This window comes from Cnephaeus nilssonii (genome assembly GCF_951640355.1).
Source record: "Cnephaeus nilssonii genome assembly, chromosome: 10".
Classification (NCBI taxonomy): domain Eukaryota; kingdom Metazoa; phylum Chordata; class Mammalia; order Chiroptera; family Vespertilionidae; genus Cnephaeus; species Cnephaeus nilssonii.
This window is the reverse complement of record NC_137081.1, coordinates 64,553,513-64,576,460: the sequence shown is the minus strand read 5'-3', so window position 1 is coordinate 64,576,460 and position 22,948 is coordinate 64,553,513. Positions and strand designations below refer to the sequence as shown.

Below are 22,948 nucleotides of genomic sequence, written 5' to 3'. Positions count from 1 at the left end.
GGCACCAACGAGAACTTTATATGTATCGCACATGCACAAGTCAACTTAGTCTTTTATAGATATAGAATAAAGTTGCTTAATTAGACCTGCTTTCTGAATTAGCTAAACTTTTTCCAGCCCAGTGAAGCACCCCAACTTCTCTTTCAGGTACTTGTCAGCAACACAGCAGTAAATATCAACATGAAGCAGATTATTATTGTAGATCATGCAGGGAGAACAAAGGGTAAATATTTAACTGCAGCAGTGTTTGACTCTATTCTGCACAGTGAGAAAACCTGAAGTCATTTTCAAGTTCCACCATTTCTTACTTCTTTTCAGTCGGGACAAGTTTCTAAATTTTCTAAATCTCCGTTTTCGAGCTAAGGAAAAAAAGGAGGATTCTACCGAGTCTCCTATCTACCTACTCCAGGAATTATGTGAAGATCAAATGAGATGAGGCACGGGAAAACGCTTCACAGACATTTGGTTAAAGTGTAAATGTTTGCACCTGGATATAAAGCAAGTCATGTTCCTGGGCTAAAGCAACTCCAAGGAGGCTGGTCACTAGGGAGAGGAAGCTGGGCATTGCTACATGACGTCATTACCTGGCACCCACAGCCACCATTTAGAGCTGGGCTGGGCTGTGGGCCACATTTTATGGCATGGGGTCTCAGCAGAGTTGGCTGCAATTTGGTGGGCTGTAGCTTTGGGATGGTGGCGGGGCCTGTGTCCCACTTCGGGGAAGTCGAGTGTTGCTTTGTTGATGCCAGGTCTGCGGTACCATTTCTTTGTAAATAGCCAGTGTGTATCATGGAAGCTCCTGCATTGAGCATCTTCCCCATGGTGGTCAGTGTGCGTCATAGCAACTGGTTGGACATCGAAGGGACACTTAGCATTTTAGCCTTTTATATAGTATTTATATATAGATGGTAATATATTGTTTCCATGGGTAGAGTTAGAACAGGTCTGTAATTGCAATTCTAAAAGGCAGTAGGTTCTGAAATCCAAAAATTTATTTATTTTTCCTTCAATATATTTTTGCAGCAAAACCAAACTGATGTGGAAACATCAATTTCATCATGAATTTAAAAGCTATTGATGGCCCTAGCTGGTTTGGCTCAGTGGATAGAGCATCAATCAGCCTGTGAACTGAAGGGTCCCGGGTTTGATTCTGGTCAAGGGCACATGCCCGGGTTGCGGGCTTGATCCCCAGTAGGGGGCGTGCGAGAGGCAGCCAATCAATGATTCTCTCTCATCATTGATGTTTCTATCTCTCTCCACCTATCCTTTCCTCTCTGAAATCAATAAAAATATATTTTAAAAATAAATAAATAAATAAAAGCTATTGATGACCACATCAGATAAGGAGTTGATATCCAAAATATTAAAGAACTCAATGAACTCAATAGCCAAAAAACAATCTGATTTTAAAAATGGGCCAAATACTTGAATAGACATTATTCCACAGAAGTCATATACAGGTGGCCAACCAGTAATGGAAAAGGTTCCCAGCATCCCTAATCATCAAGGAAATGCAACTCAAAACCATTAGATATCAGCTGACACCTGGGAAACTGGTTATTGCCAAAAGAAAAGAGATAAGTGCTGGTGAGGATGTGGAGAAAAGGGAACACTTGTGCCCTGTCAGTGGCAATGTAAATTGGTACAGCCACCATGGGAAACAGTGAGGTTCCTCAAAAACTTAAAAATAAATCTACCATATGGTACCACAGCTGCATATATATCCCACTTCTGTGTATATATCACAAGGAAATGAAATCACTATTTCAGGGATACCTGCACCCCCATTGATAGATGAATGGATAAAGAAAATGTTATATATATGTGAACATGTGATATGCATATCACATATATATCATATATAATGCATGTAAATTTGTTTATGTATGCATACTTATTAATACTATTCAGCCAACAAAAATAATCCTATAATTTGTGACAACATTTATAGGGCATGTAAGCTTAGTGAAATAAGTGAGACAGAGATAGGCAAATACTGTGTGATCTCACATATATGTGGAATCTAAAAAAAAAAAAGCCAAATTCTTAGAAACAGAACAGAATGGTCGTTGCAGAGGCTGGGAAGTAGAGGAAATGGGAAGATTTTGGTAAAAGGGTACAGACTTCCAGTTATAAAATGAATGAGTTCTTGGGATCTAATATTCAGCATGCAGCCTACAGTTAACAATATTATGTGTTTTCACAACACATACACATAAATTGTAATTAGGTGAGGTGACGAATGTATTAACTAACCTTACTGCAATAATCATTTTGCAATATAAACATGTATCAGATCACCATGTTGTACACCTTAGATTTCCCAATGTTATATGTCAATTATATCTCAGTAAAGCTAGGAGAGAATGACATCCTCTGAGGAAAAAAATAAAAACTATTTATGAATATATGAAATTATTTCTATTCTATGTGTAAATCAAAGTGTGACTATTCATTACAGAAAAATTAGTATATTTGATTATGAGCTGTTGCCTAGACACCACTGGCTGGTATTAGATAAACTGCAGTCCATGCAGTTTATCTAGTTACCTTTCTAAATCTGAAAAACCCCAAATTCCTATATATATTTGTCCCCAAGAGTTTCTTTAAAAAGGTGTATAAAATTTATGGAATGAGACATGCAAGAAATTGATGGTGTTTTTTCCATGGAGAGAAGAGATAGTAGTTTTATTTATCACTTTTTCATTCTTCTATGCTCTTTGAATCATACCACGATCATGAATTACTTCAATAAACACAAATTACTTTAAAAATAAATCAATCATGGTACCTCTCTAGACCCTCCCTACCTTCTCCTTATATCTCTAACAAAAGGACACCCTTATTGACAATAATTTTTTTAATAAGTCTTTATTGTTCCAATTATTACAATTGTTTCTCCTTTTTTCCCCCCATATCTCCCCACCACCCGGTTCCCACCCCCCCTCTGCCCTTACCTCCCCCCCGTTGTCCTTATCCATAGGTGTATGATTTTTGTCCAGTCTCTTCCCATACCCCCCACACAGACACCCCTTTCCCCCTGAGAATTATCAATCCACTTCCATTCTATGCCTCTGATTCTCTTATGTTCACCAGTTTATTCTGTTCCTCAGATTTTTAATTCACTTGATTTTTAGGATCACTTGTTGATAGATATGTATTTGTTGTTCATAATTTTTATTTTACCTTTTTCTTCTTTTTCCTCTTTTTAAAGAATACCTTTCAGCATTTCATATAATACTGGTTTGATGGTGATGAACTCCTTTAGCTTTTTCTTATCTGTGAAGCTCTTTATCTGCCCTTCAATTCTGAATGATAACTTTGCTGGGTAGAGTAGTCTTGGCTGTAGGTTCTTGCTATTCATCACTTTGAATATTTCTTGCCACTCCCGTCTGGCCTGCATAGTTTCTGTTGAGAAATCAGCTGACAGTCATATGGGTGCTCCCTTGTAGGTAACTAACTGTTTTTCTCTTGCTGCTTGTAAGATTCTCTCTTTGTCTTTTGCCCTTGGCATTTTAATTATGATGTGTCTTGGTGTGGTCCTCTTTGGATTCCTCTTGTTTGGGGTTCTGTGTGCTTCCTGAACTTGTAAGTCTATTCTTTCACCAGGTGGGGGAAGTTTTCTGTCATTATTTCTTCAAATAGGTTTTCAGTTCTTGCTCTCTCTCTTCTTCTGGCACCCCAAAAATTCGGATATTGGTACGCTTAAAGCCATCCCAGAGGCTCCTTACGCTATCCTCACACTTTTGGATTCTTCTTTCTTTCCGCCTCTCTGGTTGGATGTTTTTTTCTTCCTCATATTCCAGATCTTTGGTTTGACTCTTCGTGTATGGTAGTCTACAGTTTAGTGTCTGTATATTCTTTATTTCAGACAGTGTATGCATAATTTCTGACTGGTTCTTTTCCATTTTTTTGGTATTCCCCTTAAGGTCCTTGAAGGTCTCTTCAAGTTTCTCAGCGGTTTTTAGAAGATTCTTGAGTAACCTTATAAATGTGGTTCTGAACACTGTGTTGTCCATTAGTTTGCTTTCATCTATCTCTCCTACTTGTGACATACTTCGATGTCTCCACATTTTGGCTGCCTCCCTGTGTTGATGGAGTGCCTTTGTGTGGTCAGTGACCTATAGGGGCTGGTAGCTCAGCTTCCCCAATCACTCTAGGTGGTCGCTCTTGGTATGCCCCTTTGTGGGCTGAGTGGAATGTCTTGGTGTAGTTAAAAGCCTTGATTGCTCTTGGTACACTGGGAGGAATTGATCTCCAGGCCAATCGGCTGTGAAGACCTGCTGTGTCTATAACGGAAGAATTGCTGTGCTGGAGGCACAGTAGGGCTTTGGTGCTCACTGAGTCTGCCTCTTGAATGTGTCCCTTATGAGAGTGGTTGAAATCTGGTGTCGTCCACATTGACCACTAGATATCCTAGTGTCTGGATCTCCAATGGGGTGCAGGTCTGAGGCCTCCCAGCAGGAGCTACAGCAAGAGCTACAGTTTTCTCCTCTTTGCTTGGGTGGTTTTGGAGCAGTCTGACTGGAGCTGCAGTTAATTTGGTTGAGCTGCCACAGAACAGGCCATTTATATGTAAAAGCCGCTGTGTGGAGCCTGGGCGGGTTTGTAGAATGTGCGGAGCGGGGTCACAGGGCGGGGCGGGGTCTCAGGTGTCACTAGGCTGGGGCATGGCCAACGGCCATGGCTGCCTTCAGCCGTCTCTGCCTTTCCGTGTTTCCAGGTCCCCATGTCCCGCGCTCCAGCGCAGCAAACCCTGATTGCTGGGCGCACCTCTGCAGAAAAGTCACTCTCACTCTCCGACCGATGGCCGAGAGTACAGCTTCTCCCTGTAGGTATCTGGGTCCCCCATGTGTCCCCAGAAACTGGAGTTCAGAGTGATCGGGAGGTTGTCTCCCTTCACTTTGAAGAAAAGCTGCGCGCCCAGTCGCCCGCCGCCAGCCCGCTTTGCGCGCGCCTCTGTACCTCAGCTCTCCAGCGTTTGCACTCCCTTCTCTTCTTAGTTGTAAATCTACCACTCAGCCAGTTTTCCCGTGGTTCTGGGTGGTAGACGTTTTGTTTTTTAGTTGTATTTTTGAAATTGTTGTGCGAGGCGGCAGTTTAGTTGTTTAACTTTGCCGCCCTCTTGGTTCCTCCTCCTTATTGACAATAATCCTATCTAATAAAAGACTAATATGCAGATTGATCATCACTGCAACACACAATATAGCTGCCCCCATGTGGTCAAAGATTCTGCTCCCATGTGGACACAAGATGGCCACCACAAGATGGCCAGCAGGAGAGGGCAGTTGGGAGGCACCCGGCCTGCAAGGGAGGGCAGTTGGAGGTGATCAACCCTGCAGGAGAGGGCAGTTAGGGGTGACCAGGCTGGCAGAGGAGGGAAGTTGGGGGCAAACAGACTGGCAGCAGAGTGGTTAGGGGGTGATCAGGCTGGCAGGTGATCAGGCCCAGTGGGATCGGGCCTAAACGGGCAGTCGGACATACCTTGAGGGGTCTCAGATTGGAGAGGGTACAGGCTGGGCTGAGGGACAATCCCCCTCCGTGCACGAATTTCGTGCACCGGGCCTCTAGTTTTAAATATTTGTCTTCTCTCATCAAATTGGTCAGTATGCCCAATGGATTCTATTATTAATACCTCTCATTTATTCTTCCTTTTCTGTTCTCACCATTTGGAACTGAGTTCATTTTTGTTCTAGATTACAATGTAGCACCTTATTTACATCTATGAGCAGCTTAATTTGCGTCCATTGAAGATGTCATTAAACTATATTTTAACAATCTGAATACTTGTCTTTTTCCAGCCACTGGTCTGTAATCTCCTTGAAAGTAAATACTATCATTTATCTCTTGGCTTTTTTCTACAGTGGCTGGCAAAGAGTTTGTACTCATCTGTTTGCTAAAGAAATAATGAATGACCTGAATGGATAAATATTATAACTTATTTTTTTTTCTATTTAGTATAGCGTTTCTCAACATTTTTTAAATAGGCAAACCTTAAAATGTTCAAAAGGATGTCATTATTTTTAAGTTACAAAAATGTTGGAAGACTAAACTGAATCACAGCCTTGGCTGGAGTGGCTCAGTTGATTGGAGTGTTGTCCCATACACTGAAAGGTTGAGGGCTCGATTTCCAGTCAGAGTGCATACCTAAGTTGTGGATTCAATCATTTGTCAGGGTATGTACTGGAGGCAACCAATGATGTTTCTCTCTCACATCAACGTTTTTCTCCTCCTTCTCCCTCCTCCTCCTCCTCCTCCTTCTTCCTCCTCCTCCTCCTCTTCCTCTTTCTCCTCCTCCTGCTCCTCCTCTTCCTCCTCCTCCTTCTTCCTCCCCCTCCTCCTCCTTCTTCTTCCTCCCCCTCCTGCTTCTTCCTCCTCCTCCTCCTCTTCCTCCCCCCCCCCTGTTCCCCTCCCCCCCCTCCTTCTCCTCTCTCTAAAATCAATAAGCATGTCCTGTGGTGAGGATTTTAAAATAATTGAATAACAACACAAAGTTTATAAAAGAAAATTGCAAATTAAGGATAATTAGACCTCTATAGTGAACATTCAGAGAAATGACTTTGCAAAAAGATAAATATTTAGAAAACTAATTAAGATCCCAAGAAGACATGGCTATTTAAAACAGAAGCAGGTGTCCATAGGAGAGAGCAGATAAAATTTAAAAAAGATCAGGATAAATTTAAGGATGAGGTAAATAAGGTTAAAAATGGATAAAATTAAAATTACAAAAATAAATTATAATTCTCAGCTCTTGTCAGTAAAAACAGAATTGACCTGCAGGAAATCAGCTTAGTGAAGTAGAGGGGGGGAAATATTAGAAATTTTTCTCAGAATGCAAAGAAAAATTAAAATGATGTAAGAGAAGATGAAACATATGGGAATAAACAAGAAAGTTTCAGTATGAGGCTTAGGCATATTCCTAACAGATAAATGAAAAAATGTCAAATAGAAGCAATAGTAAAAGATGATCTTAAAAATTTGTTCTGATTAAAGGTAGACTTTGGCTTCCAAATCACAGAGTAGCTTGGTTTGGAGCAGCTATATCACAGAGAATAAATAGAATGTTGTAGCTATTTTTAATCCTCCTTGAAAGAATGATTGAGTTACAAAAGGGAAAAAAAATGAATCATAAAGTTTATTTAAAATATAAATCAACCCCTGGGTCCGGGAGAGGCCACGCGCCCCTGGGTCCGGGTGAGGCCACGCGCCCCTGGGTCCGGGTGAAGCCACGCGCCCCTGAGTCCGGGTGTAGCTGGATTCCGGGTCCGGGTGAGGCTGTGCGCCCCTGGATCCAGGTGAGGCTGGGTCCCGGGTTCGGGTGAGGCCGTGCCCCTGGGTTCAGGTTTAGCTGGATCCTGGGTCCAGGTGAGGCCGTGCGCCCCTGGATTCAGGTGAGGCTGGGTCCCGGGTCCGGGTGAGGCCGTGCGCCCCTGGGTCCGGGAGAGGCCACGCACCCTGGGGTCCAGGTGAAGCTGGATCCCGGGTCCGGGTGAGGCCATGCGCCCCTGGATCTGGGTGAGTCTGGGTCCCGGGTCCGGGTGAAGCTGGATCCCGGGTCCAGGTGAGGCCGTGCGCCCCTGGATCCGGGTGATGCTGGGTCCCGGGTCCAGGTGAGGCCGTGCCCCTGGGTCCGGGAGAGGCCACGCACCCCTGGGTCTGGGTGAGACAACGCGCCCCTGGGTCTGGGTGATGCTGGGTCCCAGGTCCGGGTGAGGCCGCGCGCCCCTGAGTCTGGGTGAAGCCGTGCCCCTGGGTCCAGGCAAGACCAAACCAGAGGGAGTCGGACCTGCATTACCACCATTTGTCCACCATCCAGAGCTGAAAAGTCAGTGCTGACATGTACTCATAAGGAACTGGTGGATATTGATATTGGGTCTCAAAAGGACTGTTGGTCCAGAAAGAAACTTACTACAGACTGATTCATTTGCCTGTCAGCATAACTATTATTGCTCGTCTCACATTCGGTTCTTATAAGTATATTTCTAGTAACACATGATCTCATTCATCTAAGGGAAATGATGAACAACATAAATTGATGAACAAGAACAGACCCAGAAACAAGGAGGCATCGATCGGACTGTCGGGCCTCAGAGGGAGGGTAGGGGAGGGTGGGGGTAGGGGGGAGAGATCAACCAAAGGACTTGTGTGCATGGAAACAAGCCTAACCAATAGTTAAGGACAACAGGGGGGTGGGGGCATCCATGGGGAGGGGTGGGGGATGGGAATGGGGGGATGAGGACAAATATGTGACACCTTAAAAAAAAAAAAAAGAAGAAAAGAACTAAAAAAATAAAATAAAATAAAATATAAATCAATATTTATTAAGCATAATAAAGATATTCAACTTTTTTTACATTTAGCAAGTGTCCTACTGTAAAAATTAATTAATTTAAATTTAGGGTGGGGACAATATGACAACAGTAAATATAAAATTTTAACAATATTTCAAATAATATTTGACTTGGAGGCCTAATGAGTATTTAAATGTATCTTGAAAAGTAACTAAGTTACAGCATCAAAAGTAGGTTCAAAACTGCTTTTGTGATCTTTTGTTTCAGAGTTTTTTATATTTTACTAGAAGCCTGGTGCACGAATTCATGCACCAGTGGGGTCCCTCGGCCTGGCCTGCGAGATAGGCCAAAACCGGCTCTCCAACATCTCCGGAAGGGTCCCAGATTGCGAGAGGGTGCAGGCCAGGCCAAGGGACCCCATTGGTGCACGATCCAGAGAGAGACACGGGAGGTTGGCCAGCCAGGGAGGGACCTCAGGAGGGCTCCAGAGTGTGTCCAGCCCATCTCGCTCAGTCCCGATCGGCCAGACCCCAGCAGCAAGCTAACCTACCAGTTGAAGCTTCTGCCCCCTGGTGGTCAGTGCACATCGTAGCGGCTGGTCAACCGGTCGACTATCTGCCCCCTGGTGGTCAGTGCACGTCATAGCAAGCAGTTGAGTGGCCTTAGCATATCATTAGCATATTACGCTTTGATTGGTTGAACGGCCAACTGGTTGACTGGACACTTAACATATTAGGCTTTTATTATATAGGATGCTTTTGAAAGTAGCTGCATTTAATTTCTAAATAAGAGATAATTTTGTTCAAGAAAAATTGTGGATATGAAAATCATGTTTTTTTTAATACTGAGTTTTAAAGTATTTGAGACTTCTGGGGGTTCCTTTTGATTAACTAAATGCAACTTTTAGACTTAATGATGGTTATCTTAAGGCAAATTTATAGGCTTCGTAGGATTTTTATGCTACTCAATTATATGTCACCAGAAGTTGCTTTTGTGCTTGCTGTCATTAACTAGCAATCTATGTAACAGTAAATTTCAAAATGTTGGACTGATATTGAAGAAATTTAGAACCTCTATAATAATCACAAACCCCATAAGGTAATTTTAACACAAAGAGATAATTTAAGTGATAAGCTGACTGAGTGCTGAGATATGTATGCTTCTCAGGCCCCCAAGGTAGTCACTCAGACCTCAGGTGCTCCCAAGTCATTCCATTTTAAGGGGTAGAAATATTTATTTAACTGTCCAGTTGTTAAATTTATTTAATTACTAGTTTAAGCAGATATCATTATTGCTTTTAGCATTATAAACTCTTTGGAAATCTGTGACCTTCTAGATCAGCGATTTTTAACCTTTTTAACTCATGGCACACATAAACTAATTACTAAAATTCTGTAGCACAACAAAAAATACCTTCTATTTTTTGCCAATCTGACCAAAAAAAAGAAAAGTATAATTTTGATTCATTCACACCAGATGGCTATTGTGTTAGCTGTTGTCATTTTTTTATTTGACAATCTGAAAGAAAAGAGGTGAGTGACCTTGACTAAATAGTCAGGTATTGCATGTTTTAAAAAATCTTGTGGCGCACCAGTTGAAAATTGCTGTTCTAGATCAACGATCAACGAACTTTTTCCTGAAAAGCTCAGATAGTAAATATTTTAGGTTCCTCTGGCTGGCAGGTCTCTGTGGAACTCTTCGACTCTGCTGTTGGAGTGTGAAAATAGTCAGAGGCAATACATGAACAAGTGAACGTGGCTGTGGTTCAGCTTTATTTATGGACACTGAAACTTAATTTTATATAACTTCCAGGTGTCAAAATTTTGATGCTCTTTAAACCATTTAGAAATACCATTCTTGTGTGAAGGGCCATACAAAACAGATGGCAGATTGGGTTTGTTATGCCGGCTAAAGTTTGCCAACCCCATTGGTTGGGAAAATATGCTTTAATAACACATTCTTAAACTCCTCCATAGCCAAGTCTATCCCAGAATTCTTACTGATGTGAGTAACACCAATAGTATTGCTTCTTTTTCCAATTTCATTTGTAGTTCACAGAAGTAAATTAAAAGGAATTTTTAGACGGTCTGTTAAGAAACTGTCTTTTGTTAGATGATGTAGTGTGGTATGATGGAAGTAAAACTGGAAAACTTGGAAACCAGGCTGTAGCTGATTCTGCTTCTACTCAAAGTGGTCAAGTTTGTCAAACTTCTTTTTTTTTTTCCAATTTTTTTTATTAAGGTATTATATGTGTACATATCTTACCATTGCCCCCCCACCCCACTCCCATATATGCCCTCACCCCCCAGAGTTTTGCGTCCATTGGTTATGCTTATATGCATGCATACAAGTCCTTTGATTGATCTCTTATCTCCCCCATCTCTCCCTAACCTTCCCCCTGTAATTTGACAGTCTGTTTGATGCTTTACTGTCTCTGTATCTATCTTTTTGTTCAATTTTAAGTTTGTCAAACTTCTAAGGCTCCATTGTCTATCCTGCTCATCTGGAAGAAGTATTAAGAGGCTATATTGTAATAATAGATATGAAATCAGTGCTAAAGAGTGTAACCTAAGTATTGCCTTTGTGGTGATAGTTGCACTTTATTATTATTCTTATATTAACGTGACTTCTGGCAGGGCTCCCTATGTATTCTGATATATCCCTCTTTAAGATTAGGTAATGGTTAAGGATTTGCACATAAACTTTTTCTAGGATTTTTATCTCCATATGCTCACACTTTTAAGCTACTTTTATCTCCTCATTGTATATACATGTACCAAGTTCATTACTGAAGTACTATGAAATTTTCAAATTATATTCCATGTATTCTCTTATTGCTACTCTAGGAGGACAGAGACTTTATCTGTTTTGTCCCTGCTCTCTCCTCAGTACCCAAAATAATGTATGGGAATATGTTTGGGTTTCATAAGTGGATCTGAGTGAATCAGTGACACAAATAATTTCTTATGTTCCCTTTTTTTTGCATTAGCAAAAGAAATATAGAAAGCTCATTCTACATAAAATGTTTTTAAATACATAAAATAAGTAAAATTACAAAGGAAATCTTTTCACCTCTACTAAAATATAGTTCTGTCCACAGACTCTAGGATCAATGGACCCTTATTTTTAAAATTTGGAAGAATTTTAAGTAGTACCAGAGGACACACAATCCTTAACTACAATTTATAAAATTACTTTGATAGAATAAAAAACAAAAGCAAGCTTTATTTAGTCTCTTTAAGATATCCTTTTCTGTACTTTGAAATTATAACAAAAAGAACATTGGGTGTTTTTTTAAAGCCTATTTTGGTTAAATTTCTTTTGTTTGCAACAAGATTTTTGTAAGCTTATTCATATACTAGAGGCGCAGTGCACCAATTTGTGCACAGGTGGGGTCCAGCTGGCCTGGCCCCAATCGGGTTGGGCCTGTTGGAGGAGGAGATGGCGGGAGGTTGGCCGGCTGGCCCCGCCCCTGATTGGGGTTGGAGGGCCGATTGGGGGTGAGGCCAGCCATGGGGAGGGGCTGTGGGTGGTGGGCCGGCTGGCCCCACCCCTGAATGGGGTAAGGGGTGCCAATTGGGCCAGCGGCCTGGGGGAGGGTCCATGGGTGGTTGGCTGGCCAGCCCTGCCCCTGATGGGGTGGAGGGGCCGATTTTGGGTGGGGCCAGGTGGGGGTAGGGCCTTCAGGAGGTTGGTGGGCTGGCCCCACGCCTATTGGGGGGGCAGTCAGGGGTGGCTGGGGAGAGGGGCTGCAGGAGGTTGGCCACCCAGCCCCACCCCCTATTGGGATGGGGGGTGCGATCAGGGGTGGAGTGGCCCGGGGGAGGTGCTACAGTAGGTTAGCCACCCAGCCCCTCCCCCTATTGGGGTAGGGGGGGTGCAATCAGGGGTGTGCTGGCCGGGGGAGGACGGCCTGTGGGCCTATCATGGTGGGGCAGGCTGGCCCGGGGGAAGGGAGAGGACGTTTGGCCATAGACCCACTTTTGATTAGGGTGTGAGAGTCTGATCAGGGGCAGGCAGGCAGGGGGGAGGGACCGTGAGGTTGGCCAGCCAGCCTCACCCCCTGACCGGGCCGGTTTGCTGGCCACAGTGGGCATCATAGCGACTGGTCGTTATGGTCGTTATGGCCAATACGGTTGCTGGCTTTTTATATATATAGATGGCATTCATCTGGAAAGTGACTGAAGTATCTCATGGAATTGATAGGTGGGAAGGAAAGGAACAAAGGTAGCTCTGGGATTTCAGCTTTCTCCAGAGTAGAGCCATTAATGGGGTTCCCAGTCATGTGTCTAAATTTCAGAGTATTAAACAGACACTTGGTTGATCAAATTTGGATCATACATGCCTGCATTGGTCAGCCAAAGTCAGTTTCAGGTGGTTCTGAATGATGGTGGTTTGTATTTTTTTAGTTGTTATTTTGATGTGGTTGTGGGAGGCGGTGAGTACAGGTGTTTACCTACACCAACATCTTGGTTCTCCTCAAGATTTGGATTTTATCTTAAATGTTTTGGGATATCTTTGAAGAGTTTTAACCAAGGGTGTGTCTAAAATCCAATTTTCTTTTTAAAAATTTCAATCTGTTGCTCTGCAGATAATAAAAATATCACTCTTTGCTATGTTTCAGTAGTAAGGGTTAGGAAAAGTAAATAATTATGACTCTGGCTGAAATTCAGAAATTTAATAGTAAATGGTCATTTTTAATAAAATGATGATCATGCCAAGACCAGTTTGGCTCTGTGGATAGAGCGTCGGCCTGGGGACTGAAGGGTCCCAGGTTCGATTCCGGTCAAGGGCATGTACCTTGGTTGCGGGCACATCCCCGGTGGGGGGCGTGCAGGAGGCAGCTGGTCGATGTTTCTCTCTCATCAGTGTTTCTAGCTTTCTATCCCTCTCCCTTCCTCTCTGTAAAAATTCAATAAAATATATATTTAAAAAAATAAATAAATAAAATAAAATGATGATCATACTGTAATAAAATAGTCTCTCTTAGATGTCCATTGAACAAGTGTCATGCTTTGAATTAGTAATCTAAATAATAAACTATCATGTTTGTTGTTTCTTGTTCTAGATTTTCCTCTAAGCTTTAGGTCTGAGAAATTAACTTGGAAATGATTATGCTTTTCCCAATTTCCCTCCCAGGTAAACAACTGGAGGAAAGAACCTTGAACTAGGAGTAGTAAGAACTGGTTTCTCATGCTGGCTCTGCCACCAATTGGTTGTACCATTAATTGAGTTGTTTAACCTCTCTGGATTTCCGTTTCCTGTAGTGTAAAATGTGGGGATTGAATCATCTAATTGATATAGCTCTTTTGTGCCTGCAATCATAAATTTAGCAAGTCCTGTGTGTAAGACTAAAATTCTGTGATTCTTAATGAGACCTCATAAAATCTCAAAATGTCCTTAAATATGAAACTAAGAAATATAAAATAACCAGCTCTCTGTTCAAAATTGGAAAATTCATCCTTCTTCCCTTTTTAACAGGACCAAGGAAATAAAACACCAGAAGCCCAGAGCACAGCGTATTTTCCTTCACCATTCGTAGCATCGTGATACTTCTCTAATTCCATCAAGTACGAAGGAATGACCACTTTGGCAGATGGCCACAGAGGATGTCAACAGTGTTTTGGAGGCAAGCAATGAAATATTGATGCTTTGAGTGTTCTATTATTAAGTATGTAGAAACAAGTAGAATTATGTTTTAGTGAAAATATTAAAAGTATTCTTTAGTACTGTAATTTACGTAAGTGTAGATAAGCTATCTTTCCCCTCCCCCCCCCCCAAGCATTGTTGCATGTTAAAAATTATATTGAGCTAAGCTGCTTTTGCCCTTCCATGGTAAGGGATACATTACATTCCTAAATACAAAGTAAAAATTTAAATAACAGAAGTTAAGTAGCCAACAGGGCTCTGCCTATCTATCTTGGACACACATATAACTACAAATACTAACTAGTTTGGGTAGTTGGAATAGTTTGGGTATTTTTAATTATCCACTTTATACCATTAATAAAATTTTTTACTGCATTTTTCTCACTTATTTTTAAATATTCTAAAGTATTCCAAATTCATGGTAAGTCGTCCCTTTATATTCCTCACAGTTTTATATTTTGTGAGATGTCTACATCAAAAGATCCCATTAAGTTTTTAGTTACTTTCACAGCTGCTCTTACTTTTCCTGGAAAAACAGTCAATCAAGGATTGTGGAACCGCAGTGTCATCTTCAAAATTGAAATTAATTACCTTACCCTTTAAAGGGAAAGTTTGCCTGGAAATAAATTGACTGTTTTGCAAAAAAAAAAAAAAAAAAAAAAAAAAAAAAATATATATATATATATATATATATATATATATATATATATATATATGTAATCTCCCTTCTCCACCTTCATGAAAAAAAAAAGACTTAAGTAGATGAGTATAAAATGAAATAAAATAAAATAAACTCATAAAAATTTGAATGTACTAAAATTGAATTTTTCAAAGCATTTTATACAAACAGAAACTAAAGATTTGCTCAGAATTTTTTATTTATTGTTTTTTCAACTCAGAGGCCTAAGGTCAACAAGCAAGAGTCTGCTTTGTAAGTTGAACTTAGAGAAACGCTTTCTAAGTAAAGGAGACCATAAATGTTTAAAAAGCCCAGTGTAGAGCTTCTGAGTAACTAGAGTCAAAATTAATTCTTGCTTTTCTGTTGGGGAAAATTTCATCTAATTACATTCAAATTATTCTGCAACTTTTTGGACAGCAAATCCTGATCACCAAAGAAAAGAAAGAGCAGCTGTGTTGCCCTTGCCTCATAGTTATAAGAATAGCAGTATTATGCAGTCACTGGGCTTTATGGAACCGTAAGTGATTATCCACTGGCTGCCTTCTGGCAAAAGCACACCTAACCTTTCTGAAATGCTGATAATATATGCCTTCTGTTTGTAAGCGTAGATCTTAAAAAAGAAAAAATAGATTCTACTGCTTTCTTATCTAATATAATAGCTCTTGGAAGTAGGAAGTTCTTATAACCCTTTGCACACAAGTATCTGTTTCTAAAACTTCTCTCAGAATTATACTTTAATCATGGTTTAAATATTTTCTAAGTCTAATACAATTCACTTAACTACTTTAAGAAAAAATACTTTAAATTGACCATTGCTAAATTAGTGGAAATAGTTCCCGTGAACAGTGCTACTCCATAAGCAACCTATTGTCAAATTTCTTTCTCTAATGTTTCCTTTTTGAACTCATTCATATATCAGACCTTATTTTGTTCTTACGTTATTCTTTAATCACAGCAACATGTCAGACAGCTCTAATTTATATTTCTTCCACACTAAGAACTAGCCCTTTGTTCTCTATGAATTGCATTCTATTTTTGCTCACATCATTAATATGTGACAGATATTTATAGTTCTAATCAAAAGTGCTATTTCATTTATTTCCCATATTGTAAGGTTTATTTGTAAATTATCATTGTAGGAATTTTTAATAATTCGAAAGGCAGTTGTAACACAGCACATATGACTTATAGGTATGACAAATTCATAGAACAGTTAAGACTAACTGATTAATCCTGTGCCAGACCTACCAGCTGTGTGATCTTGGGCAAATCAGTGATTCTCTTTGATCCCCGATTTGTATATTTTTCATATTTGGATACTAACAATAATATAATTTTAAGGATTAAATGGGATAGATGATAACATTAGTAAAAAGCTTATTTAGCACTCACCTAGCACATAATTGAATAAATAGGTGATGTAGTTATCCTACTTTTTGCAAATGATTGAAGAAGGTTGCGTAAGCTCAACTCTTGGAAAATAAGTAATGGATTTGTCCATTATACTCATGTCAAAATTTTTATACATTATTGTGTTTGTTGTATGGCTACTAAATTTTGTTCTTATTGAAAATTCCCAAAAAGCATTTTAAATTTTATAAGAAACATGTGAAAATGCAATCTATGTTGAAAACATGGTTAAAAAACATAGTTTTCTAAAAAGTGGTTGTTAACTTTTGAGCTTCATGAAAACTTTATACATTACAAATTTTGCAAGGAATTTCACTTGGGTGATTCACTGCCTGTTCTAAAATTTTAACTTTTTATCAGCCACTATTGCTTGGAGAAATATTCCACATGCAAAGCAAGAGAGTTGAAGAATTTTCTTCTTGGGATTAAATATCCTTTATGTATACATTGATCAAATGTGTATTTAGTATGAGAAACTGATTTGATCTTTCCACTAGAAAAATAAAATTAAATAGGCAATTTGGTTCTCTGGATTAGTTTCCTATGTCTGCTGTAATAAATTATTACAAACTGGGTGGCTTAAATTAATAAAAATTTATTCTCCCACAGTTCTTAAGTCTAGAACTCCAAAATCAAGTTGTCCTCAGGACCATGTTCTTTTGAAGGCTCTAGGGGGGAACCTGTTCCCTGCCTTTCTCTTAGCTTCTGGTGTGGCCGTCCATCCTTGGTATTCCTTGGCGTATAGATTCATCCCTTCTATCTCTGCCTCGCCCATCACATGGCTTTTCTCCTGTGTGTCAGTGTCCCTTCTCTTCTTATAAGGACAGGATCATATTGGATTGGGGTCCACCCTAATTCAGCATGATCTCATTTTAACTTGATTACATCTGCAAAAGCGCTTTTTACAAATAAGGTCACATTCTTAGGTGTCAAGGATTAGGATTTGAGTGTTCTTTTGGGGGTCGAGGGGTACAATCCAACCAATTTAACACACTGTCTTTTTTATATCTATATACTAGTACATAGGCTTAGATATATATTTTTTAACTGAGAATCAAGTTAGGAAAGAAAAATTGATTTTAAAAACTGAAAATTATCTTCTCCTAGAACAATGGTGGTTTCACTTGTGACAAGACATGATCTATGAAAAGGTTTTTGCTGTTTGCTTAGAATGATTTGGCAGTACCATTTCTTGAACATAGTTTCTGGATAAAACTTTTTCCCATTAACTGAATAACTCTATTTTTTTAAAGTTAGAGAACAATAGCTATCTTGTTGTTTGTTTACTTGAGATCAGAGTTCAAATAATAGGGTTACATTTTATGGTCACAGGCATGTGTCCATATTACATATAAACAAATGTGATGCCCTAAAGACGTTAGAGATGGTATGACATTTGTGTTTTTAATTTTACTGAGAATTATTCTTTGTAAGTAAATTAACTGAGACAGTTTTCCTTTGTTGTACTTGATTCGAAACAGGACTACTTTTTATTTTCCCGAGTAAGATATTTACTTTAAATTAAGATTAAGAAAAAAATTGTTGACCTTTCAAAAAGAATGTAAGCATTATATATTTTTAACATTAATTCTACTGTTTATTATAGAAAAGCTCATTCTTGTGAAGTCTTTCTAATATATACCTTGGTATGTGGTATATAGATCATCAGTACATTTTTATCACATCTTTTTTATGGTCATCTCCCATGTATTTAGACAACTGTCACAGATTTTCCATGTAATAAAACTTACACTGTGTAAGTTTCAATGAAAAGATTTTATATGTATTTTCTTCTCTTTGAGCTTCTGAAAAGGAAGGGAAGTAAAGCATTATAAAATCCTATTGCAGGTCCTCGTGTTTTGCCATTCTTGCATGAAACACATGAAATATCCAAAAATACTTATCTGCTTCAAATTATTCTTTACATATAATAGTCACTCAATAAATGTTTATGAAGTGAATGAAGGAAATTGTAATTAGTCCTTCAGCTTGTAGATAGCATCCAAAAGAGTGTTATTAGAAGGAAAAGCAATTCTGAAGCTAACTCTGTTATACACCTTCATGATAAATATTTTTCTAAAATTTTATATGAAAGGTAAACAGAGATGGGAACTAGAGAGTTTGCAATGTGGGAAAGTGGCAATATGGTCTTTATTTCCCAGAACTTTTCAGTAAATTAAAGGATTTAAGGTTTATATTTTTATCTCATTTCCAAGTGAATGTTGAAACCTTGAGGAAAAAACATAAAGTAGCTGGTTAAATGAACAGTTGACTATGCATTTTGAGATTGGGGTTTGGTTTTCTAGACTGTGTATCAGATTACTAGAGGAGTGGTTCTCCACCCTTACTATGCTTTAGCATAACCAGAGAAGTTTTTTAAAAACAGTTATTTAGGTCCTGTCTCTACTGGTTACTCTCTATTGTTCTGATTACTAGCTGTGTGGCTTTGAGCATTTTTTAGTTCTCAGAATCAGATTCTCAAGAAGTGATGATACAGTAGTAGTGGACTTTGGGATAAGATTGTGTCTTACAGAAATTAGAAATAAAATATAATATGTACTTAGAGATGTGCTGATCTAATTAGGAAAACTTTGAACTGAAAAACCAAGATTTGAGGAGATAAATATGCAAATTAAACAATAAAGATTTTCTTATTAAGAGCATCAATAATGTTGAAGTAAATACCCTGTGTTACTGGTAAAAATACTTGGGGAAAATATTAGGAAAATTGTACTTTTGCCTCAAATGTCTATATTCCAAGGCCCCGACTATGTCTGAACCTGGAGTGGACTGATTTCTTAGGTGGGGAATTTAACATCAATAGAGTATTCCCAGTGAGGTTGACTAACCATTTGCTAAGAGTATAACAGTGGTAGTTATCGTGATGATCAGGGATAGGACACGGTTAGCTTATGGAATGCTTATGAATTGGAAAACCTCTAAGGTCTTTTCCAACTCGAATAGTCTGTGTTTGTAAATAATTGACAGTCTTTTGTTAGCATTTATTTATTCATTTATGTATTTTGAAAACTTCTATGTGCCAGATATCATACTGGAAGATAAAATTTAGGACATGAAGAAAAATAGAATACACTACTATATAGCATCATGGGGGCAATTAAATGACATAATTGTATTTCATTTATATATATGTATGTGTGTGTGTGTGTGTGTGTGTGTGTGTGTGTGTGTGTGTGTGTTACATTTAGGAGCTAACGTAAAAGTATGAAATAGGAATTCAGTATACTTAAATGTACAGAAAGAAATTGTACTAGAAAAGCTGTCATCTTGATCCAGGATTTTTGAAGAGAAACTTCTTGAAAACAAATATAAATATGCATTATATTGTATTTGAAATTACTCTATTATTGGGTAAGACTCAGGTGCTAACATTAATTAATTTCTGTCATCGTTCCTTGCCTGCATGTTCCTTTACTGAGCATGCAACTGATGAAGTTACTTTTGATGATGCTATTATTGCTTATTAATAGCCAGAATTTTGGAGAGCGAGAGTCCAGTTTCCTGGAAGAAAAACTGCTGAGGATAGAGAAACAGGACTCATAAGAGAAAGGCTAAGTATGTATAATGGGTCTTACAGTATAGGACTTGATTGATTCCGGAGCCCCAGAGGGAGTGAAGAGAAAGGAATTTCTAGAGAAGACCATCTAGTTCTGGTTTTCAAGAAGCAAAATGAAAACATCAATAATTATTTTCTTTTTTCTGCTATATATTTCTAAAGCAATATAAGGATAATAAAAAGTGTAAACGTAAAATTGAGCTACCTTTTTTTGACCTAACTTCCCCTACTCTAAAATTTTACTACTTTTTGTTTTACTGGGTTTTAGCAAGTCATTCCCTATTTTGAAATATTTTAACTTCATAACAGAATTCAATATATATTACTGTCCATGAGTAAAGAGGCACCAGAGAAATGAAAATGAATATATATTGGGTCAGCACATCAGCATATTACTGGTCAGGTTCCTCAGAAGTAAAGTGTTTTTGTTAGGTTTTGCTTTTGAGTTATAAAAGCAATACATACTCATGGTTTTTAAAATAAGAAACATAATATTGAAAAGTATAAAAGTAAAATTTGTAGCCATTCTGTTTCTACTTCCCACAGGTAACTTCAATTAACTTTCTTAATGTATCATTTCAGAGGTCTTTCCAAATACAAGTGACACAAACACATACATACACACCTACACATCTGCATATACTGTTATATGCTTTTTATTACATAAATGCAACATATCCATTGTTTTTTGCTAGTAGCCTTTCCGCTATTTGTCTCTTTAATATTGATTTATAAGAGCTTTTTGTATACTAATAAAATGTGCCCTTTTTTTATGTGTTTCAAATATTTTTTCTGTTTTTTAATTTGCCCTTCAGATTGATTTATGGTAGTTTCTCTTTCTCATACTGAAATTTTAAATTTTGGGTTAGTCAAATTATTAGTTGTTTCTGTTATGGCTTCTGGAGTTTACTAGTATGTCCAAGATGATAAAACATATAACACCATTTTTTCTTCCCCACCATTATGGCTTAATTTTTGTTAAGGGACTTTAGGTTTTAGGTTCACAGCAAAATTATAAGGAAGGTACAGAGATTTCCTATAGACCCTCTGGCCTCAAACATCTATAGCCTTCCCCATTATCAATATTCCCACCGCAGTGGTTCATGTGTTACATCTGATGAACTTACATTGACACATCATCACCTAGTCTACTCTTTACATTAGGGTTCACTATCAGTGTGGGTTTGGACAAATGTAAAATGACATGTATCCACTATAATAGTATTATACACAGTAGTTTCACTCCCTTAAAAATCCTCTATACCTATTCATCCCCTCTTTAAATCTTTAAATAACTGGAATCTTGTTAGTGTCCTAACAGCTTTTATTGAATCATCTTTTCTTAAAATGTCACCTTTATTCTATATTTAAAAGTTATGTATATGCGAGTGTATCTCAGTATTCTCCATTATGCAAACTTTTGTCTTTTCCTTTTGTAAAACTAAACTCTTTATTTACTATATCTTTATAATGTTTTTAATATCTGCAAGGACTGGTTGAAAATATTCATAGATAATGACATACTTTTTATCAGATGAACTTTGTTATTATCTTTTTAAGTTCTCAAAATAAAAAATCCTATTGGTATTTTCATTAGAATCTTATTAGAATGATAGATTAACCTAGGCAGAATAAGAAGTATTAGAATATTGATTATATCTGTCCTGAAAGCAAATTACATGTCTTGTACATATCTAGATTTATTTATTCCGAGTTACTTACTTTGTGTGTTTATATTAAATGGGTTTGTTTCTAGTTTTTCTTTTCTAATTGGGCATGGCTTAGATATAGTAGAAACATTGATTTCCATATACTAATCATGGAACTAGCTATCTTTCTAATTTTTTTCTTAGATTTTTCCATAGATTTGCATACCTTCTACTTCTTTCTCCCACCTAATTAGCTAGTATATACAGAACAATATCAATATAACTAGAGGCCAGGTGCACAAATTAGTGCACGGGTGGGGTCCCTCTGGGTGGCCTGTGGGGGTTAGGCTGAAACCGGCAGTCCAATGCCGCCTGCTGCTCCCGCCTGCCGCTCCCGCCTGCCGCTCCCGCTCATACCGGCCCTGCTGTGCCTGCCGTGGGCTCACGCCCAGTCAGTCCTGATGGGGAGAGGCTCACGTCCCCGCAGCAGCTCTCGCCAGCCATGAGCCCTCGTCTGGCACCGTCCCGAAGCGGGTAGGGGGGCTGGGACAAGATCGGTCCTCCGGATGGGCTGTGGGACACCCTTGCCTGCCTGGGATCCGGATCCATCCCGCTGACGTTGGTGCAGGTTGTCAGGAGCCACCTGGCGGCTGCTTTTACATCATTTCTTCCTTGTGGAGAGTCTAAGGAGGGGAAGCAGCCGTGGTGCCCAAGGCCAACTTTCAGGAGGCTGGCAGCGCTGTCAGGACCATGCCAGCAGCCCAGTCTCCAGATGTTGGACCTGCAGGACTACTGAGGGATTGAGTGACTGGTGCCCGGCTGGTGCGCCACCAGGACGGACCTGTTGGTTGAGTGGCGCTCCTGCTGTGGAAGTGCACTGACCACCAGGGGGCAGCTCCTGCAATGAGCGTCTGCCTCCTGGTGGTCAGTGTGCGTCATAGCTACCGGTCAACTGGTTGTTCGGTTGCTTAGGCTTTTATATATAGAGATTGTTTTTAACTTTTTTGGCCCACCAATACTTTTACCACCATAGATATGACAAATAACCTTGCAGCTCTTATAGCTCTGATTACAGGAAAATTAGGTATTTGCAAATAAAATAATTATTTAAAAAGTGAAACAAAATTGAATGAGTAGTTGAATTCCTAGAGTTATATGAGTTATATGAAACCAATTTTCTGATGACAGAATTAAACTTTCTCATTTTTTCTCTGGCTACTTTAAGATTTGCTTTTTATCCTCGATCTTCGGAAATTTAACATGATGTGCCTAGATTATGTTTCCTTGTATATTTCCTTCTAGACTTGTGCTGAGTTTGAATCTATAAGTTGATGTTTTTCACCAAATTTTGGATATTTCTCCCATTACTTTTTCGAAGATTTTTTTCCTGCCTCATTTCCTCTCACTTCTCCTTCTGGGACTTAAAATATGTGTATGATAGATTGCTCAATATTGTTCCATAGGTATGTGGGTCACTGAGACTGAATTTTTTTTTGGTAATATTTTCTATCTGTTCTTCAGAAATTTATATTCATCTGTCTTCAAGTTCTTTGGTTGGTTTCCCTATCATCTCCAATATACTGTTAAGCCCATCCTGTGAATTTTTTATTTTTATATTGTACTTTTTAATTCTGTGATTTCAGTTCGGTTCTTTTATTAAAAAAATAGTCTTTATTGTGGATATATATATATA

The 22,948-nt window shown here is 38.8% G+C and overlaps 1 protein-coding gene across 5 annotated transcripts in view; it reads left to right on the top strand.

The window, feature by feature from the left end:
* Positions 1 to 22,948, top strand: part of MBD5 (methyl-CpG binding domain protein 5) — a 410,559-nt gene that overhangs the window by 157,717 nt on the left and 229,894 nt on the right. For all 5 annotated transcript variants that reach the window (XR_013814139.1, XM_079783240.1, XM_079783243.1 and 2 more), the window contains exon 3: positions 13,773 to 13,920. The gene's annotated coding sequence lies outside the window, so the exon portion shown is untranslated. The remainder of the gene's footprint in view (positions 1 to 13,772; positions 13,921 to 22,948) is intronic.